We start from the raw sequence: 13161 nt of genomic DNA, 5'->3' as shown, positions 1-13161 counted from the left end.
TTCAGAGTCTGGAAGTTTTTGTTTTCCGGGGTAAAACGATGCACACCAATAGTAATACAAATGCCACAAGAAGAATGGCCGTCGTCCTCTGTCTTTTTTAATTAAAAAAAGATTAGTTTCACCGAGGCGTCAACAATGCACAACGTAAGACTGGCTACAGAGAGGGGAGGGAGGGCGCCAAGAGAGGAGACCAGGCCAGGATTCAGTCTTGAGTCAGTCTGGACCCAACGTGGGCATTGACCAGAAATGACATCATCAGGAGCTGGCAGAGGAAAGCAGACCAAAATCAAGATGCCAAAGAAAAGGTTCAGGCTCAAAGACAAGCAAAACAGACATCCTCGGGCACTCCAGCGCCTCCCCCCACCGCCCCAACTCTACTCCAGGGGCTTCAGAGGATATCAGCCTGTCCTGTTTTTCCTGGTCTCTCCAGAATGTGCCTTCTCTGTCTCCCACGCAGACCCCTTTCTCAGTTCTTTTGCCCCTACTGCTGGTTCCCGAGCTTTGCTCCTTCGCCCACTGCCTTCCTCACTCTTCACGCTCTGCCCAGATGGTCCCATCGGCCTACATTTTTTTTTTTTTACCAAGGTAAAATATGGGCAACATAAAACTTTAACCATTTTTAAGCATACGGTTCTGTGTCACTAAGTACCGTCCCGTTGTACAATCATTGTCACTATCCCTCTCCAGAACTTTTTCATCTGCCCAAACTGAAACTCTGTGCCCACTAGAAAAGAGCTCCCCTTCCCTCCTCCTTTCCATCCACCTACATTTATACAGCGTTTACTCTGTGCTCCGTTGGGCACTGTTCTAAGTGCTTTATGTAACAATCCTAAGAGATAGTACCAGTGCTCCCGTTTTACTGATGAGGTAACAAAAGCAGGGAGAAGTTGAGTAAACCGCCAAGGTTTTATAGCTGTTGGTGGTTGCGGAAGAGCGTATGATGGGCCCAATTATTTTCTCCCGTCTCCACTAGGGGAATACGGCTCTCTGATCATGGCCACATGCTGTACCTCCCATGGGAAGAGTGTATTTCCCCACTTCATTGACCTCAGGCTTTCCGTGTGGCTGACTTTGGCCAATAGAATGTGAGCAGAGGGGCTGGGTGCCCGGGCTAAGCAGAAGTTTTAGAGTCGCTGTGCGTCTCTGCCATTGCTTTTTTCCCTCCGCACAAGGCTGGGTTGAGGGTTCCACCACGAGCCTGGGTTCCGGGATGAGAAAGATGTGGAACAAAGCCAAAGTCGACCCACAACTTTCATATGCGTCAGCGAGGATTTACAAGTTTATTGTAAGCCATTAAGACGTGGGGATCATTTGTCACTGCTGCACCACGTTGTGAAAACTGACCACCAGTGATGAAGCTGGGATCTGAATCCAGGCATTCTGGGACCGGGCCAACACACCTCTACTGGGATCTGGGAGCTTACGTTTTCATATTCTACTCCCTATTGCTTATACCACCTGGGTGACTACAGGTTTCTCCAACTCAAAATATTTAAGGGAAAATCTCCATTTCCCTGATTTCTGTACTCAGTATTCTGTATTCTAAACCCTCTATTTTAGTTAGTGACACCACAACCTACCCATTCCCTCATGCTAGAGACCTGGGACACCTTGTTAATACCGCCTTGCTTTGAGGAGCCCGTCAATGACCAGTTCTTGCTCATTTCACTTCCTGTGTAGGTAGGTACTCCTCATTCCCACGGTGCCTTCTTCCCACCACCCCTGCCTTTGTCCAGGCTGTCCACAATGTGAATGAAAGCCTCCAGGAGCTCTCCCTCCTTCTGATCTGAGACTCCTCAAAGTCCATCCCCTAAAACAATCACACACACGCACACACACACACACACACACACACACACACACACACAATCTAACTTTGTCACCCGGATTTTAAACCCACCAATGACACACCATCACCTACAAAATAAAGTTCAAAACCCTTCACAGGCCTCCAAGGTTCCCATGCTCTGGCCCCTGCCTCCCTTTACCTACCTCATCCTACCACCCCTGCCACAACACCAAACCTCTCACCCTTCTGTATGCACACACTAGCTCTGCGTGTGATTTCCCTCCTACCTTCCTTTGCCCATTCCCTTCCCAAGGACTTAGGCATCCAGGAGCCCTTAAGGAGGCAATTGGAAAGGAACACAGAGCAAGTGTTAATGTGGAAACATGGCCCAACTAATTTTCAACGTCAGGCAGCAACATTAACCAATTTCTAAAATCAGTAGGAAAAAAGGTCTCTTTCAATGCGAGAATTTAAATTTCCGCCATCAACACGGTTAAGAAGGCTGTTGAGGAGAGTCTTACGGAGGAACTAAAGGTGGATGCACACGTCAATCAAGGGTTTGCTGATTTCTTTGGAACGCTCCCTGCTCTCCTCCCACGGTTCAGCATTGGCATTTGAATGACCAGCGAACAGTAGCTGGGACCGGCTGCTCCTCAAGTGAGTAAAAATCCTCTGCTTTGTCTTGGGTGCAAAGCTGTGCAAGAGAAGCAAGGCCACCCACCGGCGACTCCCTGATGTGAACCAGTGACTGTGACAGAGATGGCGGCTTGGTAGGAATCCTAACGGCCAAGAATTCCCATACAGTAACTTTTCAGTAATGGGTTTCTTCAACCTTGAGCGAGCATCGAGGACGGATGAGCTGGTGTGTGGCTGCCCTTCAGAGAGAGGCAGAGAGAAAGCGGGAAGGGGAGCAAGTAGGGGATCCATTTCCAAGTGAAAGGAGCCTCGGCTGGGCTCAGGGCCTCAGATATCTGCCCTGGGATGGACGCATGCATGGCTCTTCCGTTCAACAAAAAGAATGGGGGTCAGGCAGGGATCCACTCTTTCCTGTCTGTACCCCTAAAGCACTATACTTCCAGCAACCAGAAGAGCTCACAGTGGGTGGCTTCCTTTCCTTCCATTGAATGGACATATTTTCCATCGAAAGCTGTATATTCTCAGCCAGGCAGTGGCACCTGGGCCAGCTAATCCCTTACAATTACCAACGCAGCAGTTGCCAATTGTGACCTCTCTTGGCCACCGCAGCACGGGGCTGTCACTATGTTCCTTCTCTCACTGCGTGTACCCTCCCATTCCCTTTGCTGTAAACCCTGAATAGACCCCTTCAAAGATATCTTGACACCCCTCTCCATACCCTCTCCACACCCTTCTCTACTGTCACATCATCCCTGGTCACCACCACCCTTTTATCTCTGTCTTCCCACCTGTGTTTGTTCCTTTATGGCTATTGCCATGATTTATGATTCTTGTGTTTGGTGTTTACTTATTCATTTGTAGTCTGGTTTCCAAGCTGGAGGGAGGAAAAGGGAGTGTGTTTCTCTTCTAGCTGCTAGCATGATGCCCAGCACATAATAAATGCTCAATAGATAGTTATTGCACGGATGGACCGGTGAGTGCATGGATGGGTGAGTGGATGGATGGATGGATGGATGGACAGATGGGTGGATGGATGGGTGGATGGATGGATGGATGGATGGACAGATGGGTGGATGGGTGGATGGATGGATGGATGGACAGATGGGTGGATGGATGGGTGGATGGACGGATGGACAGATGGGTGGATGGATGGGTGGATGGACAGATGGGTGGATGGATGGGTGGATGGACGGATGGATGGATGGATGGACAGATGGGTGGATGGATGGATGGATGGATGGACAGATGGGTGGATGGATGGATGGACAGATGGGTGGATGGATGGATGGATGGATGGGTGGATGGATAGATGAGGAATTGTTAAATTAGTGGTATCACCTGGCTCCTTAGCTCACAAGTGCCCATTGCTGGCCACATAGCCCACGTAGAGGAAGCTGTGGCCCAGAAGTGGGTTAGACTGGCTGGATGGATGCAATCCAGGCTTTCTGAGACCACCAAGTCCAACACGTCATGCCAAAAGAGGGACACTGGACACCCACCCTGCTTCTGTGGCCCCACGGAACTATCTCTGATTCTAGCCAGAGGACCAAGATTCTCTGTCACTCACTCCCCCACTCCTAGCCCTGAGCCCTGTCTGAAGTCTAAATGAACTTCTCCTCTTTAACCTACAATTGGCATCCCGGCCTGGCCTCTGACAACAGCAAGTTCAGAGCCATGCCCGATAAGAGCCCGGTGAGCAGTTCACGCTCATTTCTGAGGGTGATGCCTCATAGCTTGAAGGTGACATCAGGGTCGGGACTAATATCCGATTGAACAGAAAGAGACATGACCTAACTCGTCTCTCACCGTGGGCCTGGCTGCAAGAGCTTCTCTTTCTTTATTAATTTCCTAACCGGAGCTGCTGGCTCAGGCCTCCAGCCTGTCCCCAGAGCTGGGGCCCATGACTGGGCTTAACTCCAGTGTTATTGGGAAGGGAGCAGGCTCAGCTGGGTCTGAGAGCCCCCAAGAAGAGCCGTACTCATCTTGGCTAGAGCCCTCTGGTCGGATTTCTCTACCATCCAGCAGATTTACCACGCTTTGAGAAAAGCCACTAGGGCAAATTCAAAGTCTATAAAGAATCCCTCACGGACTGGAAGAAAACGTGCTGCGGCCTTCCATCAGGCCGCAGGCTTTCCCCAGTGCCTATAAAGGATGGTTTTATTTGTGTTTTGAAAAGTGATTTAAAACCAGTTTTCCAGGAACACAAATCCTGTCTCAAGCACCCGCGCACCTGGTTAGAGAGCAGCAGGCCTGCGTCTGAGCTGGCCGCCGGCCCGGTGGGACCACGTTCTCTTCACGTTGTTTTCCTTTAGTAGTCTCTGCATTGCCGGAGGAGGAGTCCCTCCCTCCTTATCACCTTCCCTCCTCCCCCTCCCCCTCCCCCTCCCCCCCCACCCCACGGGCCTCTGAGACTGACAGACTGCAGTTCCCACACAGGCTCTGCTGTGCGGCCTTCATCAAGTCACTTAACTTCTCTGAGCCTAGTTTTCTCATCCTAGTGGCCTGCAGAAGTTGTGGGGCCGGAAAACACTTGCTGAAAAAATGCGTCCATAAAACAGAGATCGTATTTTACTCACAGGTTGGTGGGGGGGATTAGCTTCATTCATCCATGGCACGAAAACATTTCTTGCGTGTTCCGTCCTGGGCGTGGTGGGTGGAGACAAGCAGCCTGTCCCCAGGACAATGGTGTCAGGACCACAACGTGTTTAGCGCAGGGCCTGGTTCAGAGTGGGCCCTCAGTAAAGTTCTCTCTCTCTCTCTCTCTTTCTCTCTCCTCCTCTCTCTCACACACACACACACCACATTCTAGACAGAGTTTTCTTCTCCTTCTACAGGGAAGCTGCAACCTAGCGACAACGAAAGTACCAAGTAGGGAGGAGGAGGCCTGCTCTCTTACTTGTTTGCTGTGTGGCTTTAAGCAAGCCATTCACCCTCTCTGGGCCAATTTCCTGACTCATAAAAAAAAAAAAAAAAACCAGAGCATTCTAATGCCTTGCTCTGCCTTGAGCACAAAAGATGTACCGACACTTTGGCCAAGCACCACGCTGTCCACATCAGAAGCACTGCTGATCTGGAAAAGCGATGGAGGTCAAGGGCTTGGAAGATACTGGGTCCATGTTTGCGTCTGATGTGCTGGCCCGGAGCAAAGCCCTGTCCACTTTCACACTGGGATCACAAACAGCACCCCCGAGTGCCCCCTGTAATAGCGATTCAGCTATTAAAGCCTCCCCTCGGCCGACATACACATACTCCCCACAAGAGGCCCTGCTCAGAACTTGACCCGCTGGTCTGGCATGTGGAGAGGAGCAGCCTCTCCGGAGGTGTCCCCAGGAGGGAATCAGAAAGCGTACACCCAGAGCACCGTTCGGTGGCATTCTGGGAAGTCCTGCAGTGTCTCTCGACCCCATAGACCCCTCTTGCCAGCCACTCTCCCCTCATTCTGTCTTGCCTCAGGACTTGCACTGCCCCCCAGGACCCCGGTTCCCTTCCCTGAACGTGCAACCTGCGAAAGAGCTCGAGCAGGAAAAAGACCAAGCCCTACTGCCTCTTCCCAGCAGCCCGCCCTGCAGGCTGCCCGCAAGCCTACGAGTCCCCCCCAGGAAGGGCAGACCGAGGGCTAAAGGCTGCATTTCTTCTGGGCCAAGGTAGGGAGGCCTGGTTGCCTTAAAATGCTTTTTCATCCTCAGCCACTACCCCTGAAATGTTTTCCCTCACCCACCTCTTCCCCGAAAGATCGGAGGAGAAGCTATTCCAGAGCCTGGTGGGGTTGGGGGGGGTGCGTGGAGGACTGCTGGGAGGCTGGGGGACCCCTCAGCCCGGACCAGGCTCTTTCTGCTCAAGAATTTGTGGCCCTTCTGGGGGATGTGGCGCCTTCATCCCCCAAATCCCCTCCGTGCATCCCTGGACAGATCTCTGTGGAGCAGATGCCAGGGGCAGGAAAGAGGACACAATGCCCCTCTTTGTTGGGGGGATCTGGGCCGGCAGTCAGGGGAGGAAATTAGACAGCGGCCTCTGACAGCAAGCTCTGTCTGGGGTGTCTGTGAAATATGGGCCAGAGGGGCTCCTTCCCAAGACCCGCTCATGGCTGCCGACCATCCCCGCCCCCACTTTGGGCAGAGAGGACACTGCCTGTTTGGAGAGAAATGATATATGACCCCCAGCTTCCTCCCCGCCTCCCCTGAGGGGCTTAAGGGAGCTCTGAGGGCTCAAGGGAGCTCACAGTTGCTCCTGGGAGGTGTGGATGGACATGTGTGTGTGTACGCACGTGTGCATGTGTGTTTGCATGTGCACGCGTGTGCCTGGGTGCGTGAGCGGGTGCGTCGTGTGCATATTTTCTCTGGGCGTGAGTGTGTGCCCGTATGTTCACTCCATGGCCAGAAGAAAGAGTTCAAAATGCTGCCCTCCCCCCCAAAAAACAACCAAAACAAAACGCTGGCCAAGATGGCTCCCTCTTTCAGCATGGCCGCCTTCGCCCACACCAGCACGAGGGCTGTTAGGACGTAGGCCCTAAACAGAATTATTTAGAGTCGTGCTGTGAGGAGAAGGAAGGCAGCTCCCTGAGCCCAGGCCCTCTGACTGCATCCGCCTCGAGGCCGTCTCACATGTAGGAACCGTTTTCAAGCCCAGCACAGCTCCTGCCTCACAGAGGCTCTGGGGAGCCTCCTAATCCAGCCACAGCCTCCAGAGCCTCCAGTGGCCCCTGAGCCATTTGTCTTCGAGGGAGGAAATGGCAGGATGTTCCCACCCACCCACCTCCTTTGTGGCGGGCCGGGCTTCCACATCTGGGCCGCAGCTGGCTGCTGAGCTGCCCTTTCAGGGCTGCTCTCTCCAAATGACAAGAAGACAGAGGGCTGTCAGCAAAAAGAGCCCCAATTCCTCAGCCCACTGGGAAGCATAAAAGATGGGCCTCAGTTTCCTTGACTGCAAACTAAGGCCAAGAGCAAGGGCAGCCCTGCCTTCCGAAAGGTCTGTCAGGAGAATTAAAGAATACAGAATATGGAAATTATTCAGTAAAGTTTAAAGGGCTGCCCAAAGGTTGATGACTCATATACAAATGTCTGCCGGGCCTGTGCTACCGGTGACCCTTGGGATAGGCACTGTGACGGAAGTAGAAAAAAGAGCATTTCGGGGGCACCTGGGCGGCTCAGTTGATTAAGCATCTGACCTTGGCACACGTCATGATCTCACGCTTCGAATTCTTGGGAGTCTCTCGCCCTCCCTCTCTGCCCCTCCCCCATCGACACACTCATGCGCTCTCTCTCTCTCTCCAAATAAATAAATAAAATTTTTTTAGAAAGGCATTTTTTAGGTCAGAGCCAATGAAGTCTCTTCATGGCTGCTGCCTGTTGAGACGGGTGGAAGGTTAAGTTCATTATGCAGAGCAGGAAACCAAGTTCTAAGCGTTGGAGGGTCTTACCCAAGATCACACACCTACCCTGTGTTGGGAGTGATGGCACTTTGCGTCATGCCATTTGGGCTGCTGTGTGGGACTCATTACGGAGCCATCTCTAGCAAACCAGTTTGGTCAACGGAGCTGGGCATGGCCTGAGATGGAAAATGGAATTGGTGTGAGGTCACGTGCAGGGGCCCCTTGGGCTCAAGTTAGTGATTTTCATGTCCCGACCAGTTTCAAAGATTTATTACTTCTGTTCCCTATTACTTCTTCCCCTGTCTGTGAGGAGGTAGGTCTTTGAAGCAACATCCCATGCTTTGCCCGCTGTACCATTCTGTCTCCCCTGTCCTCAAGGAGCCTGGAGCCTCACCCAGGGAGGAATCTCACCCAGGAAGAATCCAGATGGCTAAGTGACATATGAAAAGTGTTACATGATGCAGTTAAAAGAATCTGGCCTTTAGAATCAAACTGATCTGGTCTGAATCCTGGCTCACCTCTTCCTAGCATGGGAGCTTGGCCAAGCCATGGTTTCTGAGCCTCGGTTTCCCCATGCGAAACGAGACTCATCCGTGGCTCTGAGCCACCGTGAAGGTGAAATGAGCTAACGTGTATGAAAGAGCCCAGCCCAGAGCCTGGGCGCAGTCAGTGCTGAGGGAGAGTGGATTGCCTTTCTCCTCTTTCCCCAGAGAAGCAACTTATGCGATACAAGGCTGGTGAGTCCAGGGAAGGAGGCAGGTGAGACCCCATTAGCTCAGCAACGAAGGAGAAAAGGAGCGAAGCTTCAGGGAGACAGGTCTAGAAAAGATGGCAGAAAAGACTTCCCACTCACGCACTGTGGGTCACTGGCAGAAGTAGAAAATACATGTTTCCTCCCTATTGAAGGAATGTTATGAACAAACACCACCACGCGGCAGAGATGACAGGATCTTGGAGACCATCTCGTCTAGCTCCTTTGACCCACGAGGAAACTGAGGCCCACCGAGAAGGGGCTCATTCAGCACTTATGACAAGTTCGTGACTCCCTCCAGGACTCAGTTCACCTCCCAGGATGCCAAGGTGGGGCCTGGGAGGTAACTTACTCCCATCAGTTGGGGGTCAGGAGAGGGCCAAGAGGGAGAGCCGGACCAGAGACAGCAGCCAAAGCCTGGGCTCCCCACTCCTGTCCAGGGCCTGATGTCCTCTCGACAGGTCAGATCTGCCAACAGAAGCCAGCTGGCCAGCCCTAGAAGTCCCTATCTGTCTAGACTGCTTGTCGGCCCATCCCACCAAGAAACTCGACTCAAGGGGGCCCGGATGGGCAAGATGGCCTTGGAGGTCCCCGACAGCTCCGGAAGTCTGCACACAGAGTCTCTGGAAGACTGAGAGGTGTTGTCTCTGCAGAAAAGCCGTCGGACATTTCCATGTGACGGTGACACAAACCATTCCTTCCTCCATAATCACCCTCCCTGCAGTGCTGGCCCAGGGCAGACAGCCTGCCGTGCATGGGCTTTCTTTTCAAATCCCTCTTGCTTTTTTTTTTTTTTTTTTTTTTTTTTTATATCCCTGTGAATGCCTGAACGCCCAGGCAGAGGAAAGCACTCAAATCTGTCCTTGAGTGTGCTGGTGGTGATGTGATGGCTCAGACGGGACCCTCCGAGCTCTGCAGCAGGAACAAACTCCCTGCTGATGTCATTTAAAAGAATAACCTCCCAATTTTCTCATCTCCCTTTGCTGGATACACCTTATCAAATGACAAAAGAAGCCAATGTTTGGTTAAATGGTTCAGAGGTTAATACTCAACAGATGGGAGATTTTTTTTTTCCTTCCTCCCCCCCACCCCCACCACCCCCCAGCCCTTTCCAGGAGATCTTGTCTGCTGCCCTTGCTGGATATATGAGGCTGGGAAACCCATGGGCATTCTTCCCATCAGGCCCTTCGAGGGAGCCCATGTCCACTCCAGCCGCCACTGGCCCTCACAGTGTCTCAGGCTGTGTCCACAGCCTCCACAAGATCTCAGCCAGGCAGAACTGTCTACACTGCAAGGTATCAAGGTGGGGCGCACACAGGGCAGGAAACAAACCCATTTCCCACCCCCCAACCGTGGAACGCTGTTCTCCTGGTTTAAAAAATATTTTGTCCAGGGGCGCCTGGGTGTCTCAGTTGGTTGAGCGTCCAACTCTTGATTGTGGCTCAGGTCACGATCTCACAGATTCGTGAGATCGAGCCCTATGTCAGGCTCTGCGCTGACAGCCTTGGAGCCTGCTTCGGATTCTCTCTTTCCCTCTCTCTGCCCACCCCACCCCCCAAATAAATAAACAAACTTAAAAATATAGAGAGGGTGTCCAGGGTGGGTAGAAGCAGGGACGGAGAACGCTTACCTTCTGCACCTGGTTCTGCCACAGGTCTGCTGGGGGACTGGTGGCAACCCTCGGGCCCTCTCTGGACCCCAGCATTCCTTCTACAGAATGGGAAGAAAAGCCCCTTTTTCTTCCCAGCTTCACTGAAATGGTAGGAGGATGAAAGGAGCCCCTGTTTGGGGCCACATTCTTCTAGAAGCAGACCCTGGAACAAGGCTTTGAGGGCAAATGGTTTATTTGGGAGGTGAGGCCAGGAAATGCCAGCAAGGAAGTGGGGACTGGGGCAGGGAAGGGAAAGAGGTCAATGAAGGGTGTGTCGTGGCAGGTGGCCTGCTCTGGGCAATCAGGGGACAGGGAACTGGGAGATGTGTATGGACCGCGTTGTGCCGGGCAGTCCCGTTGGCCACTTGGTGAAAACTGGGCACTTGAGCTGTGGCTAGGTCTGCATCAAGATGCACTGGGTGAGGGGCACCTGGATGGTCACTTGGTTAAGTGTCCGACTCCTTATTTCGGCTCAGGTCATGATCTCGCGGTTCGTGGGTTCAAAGCCCGCATCAGCTCTGTGCTGACAGCTCGGAGCCTGGAGCCTGCTTCGGATTCTGGGTCTCTCTCTCTCGCTCTGACCCTCCCCTGCTCATGCTCTGTCTCTCTCTCAAAAATAAACATTAAAAAAGAAATTTTCTTAAAGATGTGTGAAATACACACCAATTCAAAGACTGAGTATGAAAATAATTGCCTAACATCTCACTAATAATCTGTGTTATTGTTTACACATTGAAATGATAATATTTTAGATATATTGGTTCAATAAAATATACTATTAAAGTTAATTTCATGAGTTTAGTTTTTCCTTTTTTTTTTTTTAATGTTTTTATTTATTCTTGAGGGACAGAGAGACAGAGCGTGAGCAGGGGAGGGGCAGAGAGAGAGGGAGACACAGACTCAGAAGCAGGCTGCAGGCTCTGAGCTGTCAGCACACAGCCCGACACAGGGCTGGAACCCACGAACCGCGAGATCATGACTCGAGCCAAAGTCAGATGCCCAACTGACTGAGCCACCCAGGTGCCCCTTCCTTTTTTTTTAAGTAGTCTTCATGCCCAGCGTGGACCCCAACATGGAGCTTGAGCTCAAGACCCTGAGATAAAGACCCAAGCTGAGATCAAGAGTTGGATGCTTAACTGACTGAGCCACCCAGGGGCCCTTAGGTTTGCCTTTTTTAAATGTGACAACTAAACAATTTAGAATTACATGTGGCTCTACTTCTGCTGGTCAGAGCTAGTGTAGACCACCCTCAGAGGCATCCCCCGTGAACCCCGCTTCAGAGCTGTGTCTAAAAATAGTAATAAACCTGGGGCGCCTGGGTGGCTTGGGCAGTTAAATGTCTGACTTCGGCTCAGGTCATGATCTCACCGTTCGTGGGTTTGAGGCTCACATTGGACTCCCGAGCTGACCGTGTGGAGCCTGCTTGGGATTCTCTCTCTCTGCCCCTCCCCCACTCACCTTTCTCTCTCTCTCTCTCTCTCTCTCTCTCAAAATAAATAAATAAAATTTTTAAAGTAAAAAATAAAAATAGTAATAAAACTAATAGGAAGAATGTTAAAACACACGTGGTTAACTGTAGTTAACATTGCTGTATGGTATATTTGAAAGTTGCTAAGAGAGGGGCGCCTGGGTGGCTCAGTCGGTTAAGCGTCCGACTTCAGCTCTGGTCATGATCTCATGGTCCGTGAGTTCGAGCCCCGTGTCGGGCTCTGGGCTGACGGCTCAGAGCCTGGAGCCTGCTTCCGATTCTGTGTCTCCCTCTCTCTCTGCCCCTCCCCCGTTCATGCTCTGTCTCTCTCTGTCTCAAAGATAAATAAAACGTTAAAAAAAATTTTTAAAAAGAGAAAGTTGCTAAGAGAGTAGATCCTAAAAGTTGTCATCACAAGGAAAACCATATTTTTTCTTTTTTCTTTTTTATCGATATGAGATGATGGCCATTAACTAAACTTCTCATGGTGATCGTCTCACAGTTTATGTTAAGTCAAGTCATTATGCTGTATACCTTCAAGTTACGCAGTGCTGGTGTCCATTATATCTCAATAAAACTGAAAGAAAAAAAAGAATGTCACCATTCAAATGCTCCCTCTGGGCCAGGTCATTTCATGTAATCCTCACAAGAGCACCACAAAAGAGACGTACCTATTGTACCCATTTTGCAGATCAGTGCACCAAGGCACAGCGTGACCAGGCGTGGGAACGCAGCCCATGGGGCAGAGCTGGCATCAAAGCCAGGTCTGTTAGGCTGCGGCTTGGGACTAGGCCACCCCGCCACACAGTGACCCTCGCCCTAGAATGACTGGGCCCTAGAAGCTCTTCCCCTTCATGAGACAAAGTGCCGGGGTACGTTTAAGAGCCCAGGATTTTGAAAGCACCCCACTCGTGCTCTATCACCCCACTGATTTTCCGGGGCAGGACCCAAAGATGTGGGGTCTGAAAGAAAGGAGACCGCCGTTAATAGAAAGCAGTCTGGAGGCACAAAAATGCGCAGACAAATGCCAAGTCCTTCCCTCTACTCGCCTTCTCTTAGCCGAGGCTGGTGGGTGGTTTCTTAGGGTAGATGTATGGTCATCAGTGGACAGTTCCATTGCCATTTGGTGGCTAATCTTCACTGCCACCATATTCCAGGAATAGAGTCAGAGCCCAGTGGAACTGTGAAGGGTTGCCAATTGGTCTCCAACCTGGGAGTCACGAGATCTTCTTTAAAGTTGACTAGCCAACTTGAGCTCTGTCATCTTGGACCCAGTAACTTCACCTTTCTGGTTCTCTCTTCTCTATAAAACCAGGTCCCCTCCCTCTAGCTCCGTGAGTCTGTAAGGATGATCCACACACAGTCCTCACTCACTGCCCTTCCCCTCATCCACTTCCTCCTCTTCCTCCATTAAAAAAAAAAAAAAATGTTTATTTCTTTTTGAGAGAGAGAGAGAGGCAGAGAGAAGGAGACAGAATCCCAAGCAGGCTCCGGGCTA

This window comes from Herpailurus yagouaroundi, unplaced genomic scaffold, assembly GCF_014898765.1.
Source record: "Herpailurus yagouaroundi ecotype Mexico unplaced genomic scaffold, PumYag 189, whole genome shotgun sequence".
Taxonomy (NCBI): domain Eukaryota; kingdom Metazoa; phylum Chordata; class Mammalia; order Carnivora; family Felidae; genus Herpailurus; species Herpailurus yagouaroundi.
The sequence above is the reverse complement of the archived record's forward strand: the minus strand, read 5'-3'. Positions refer to the sequence as shown.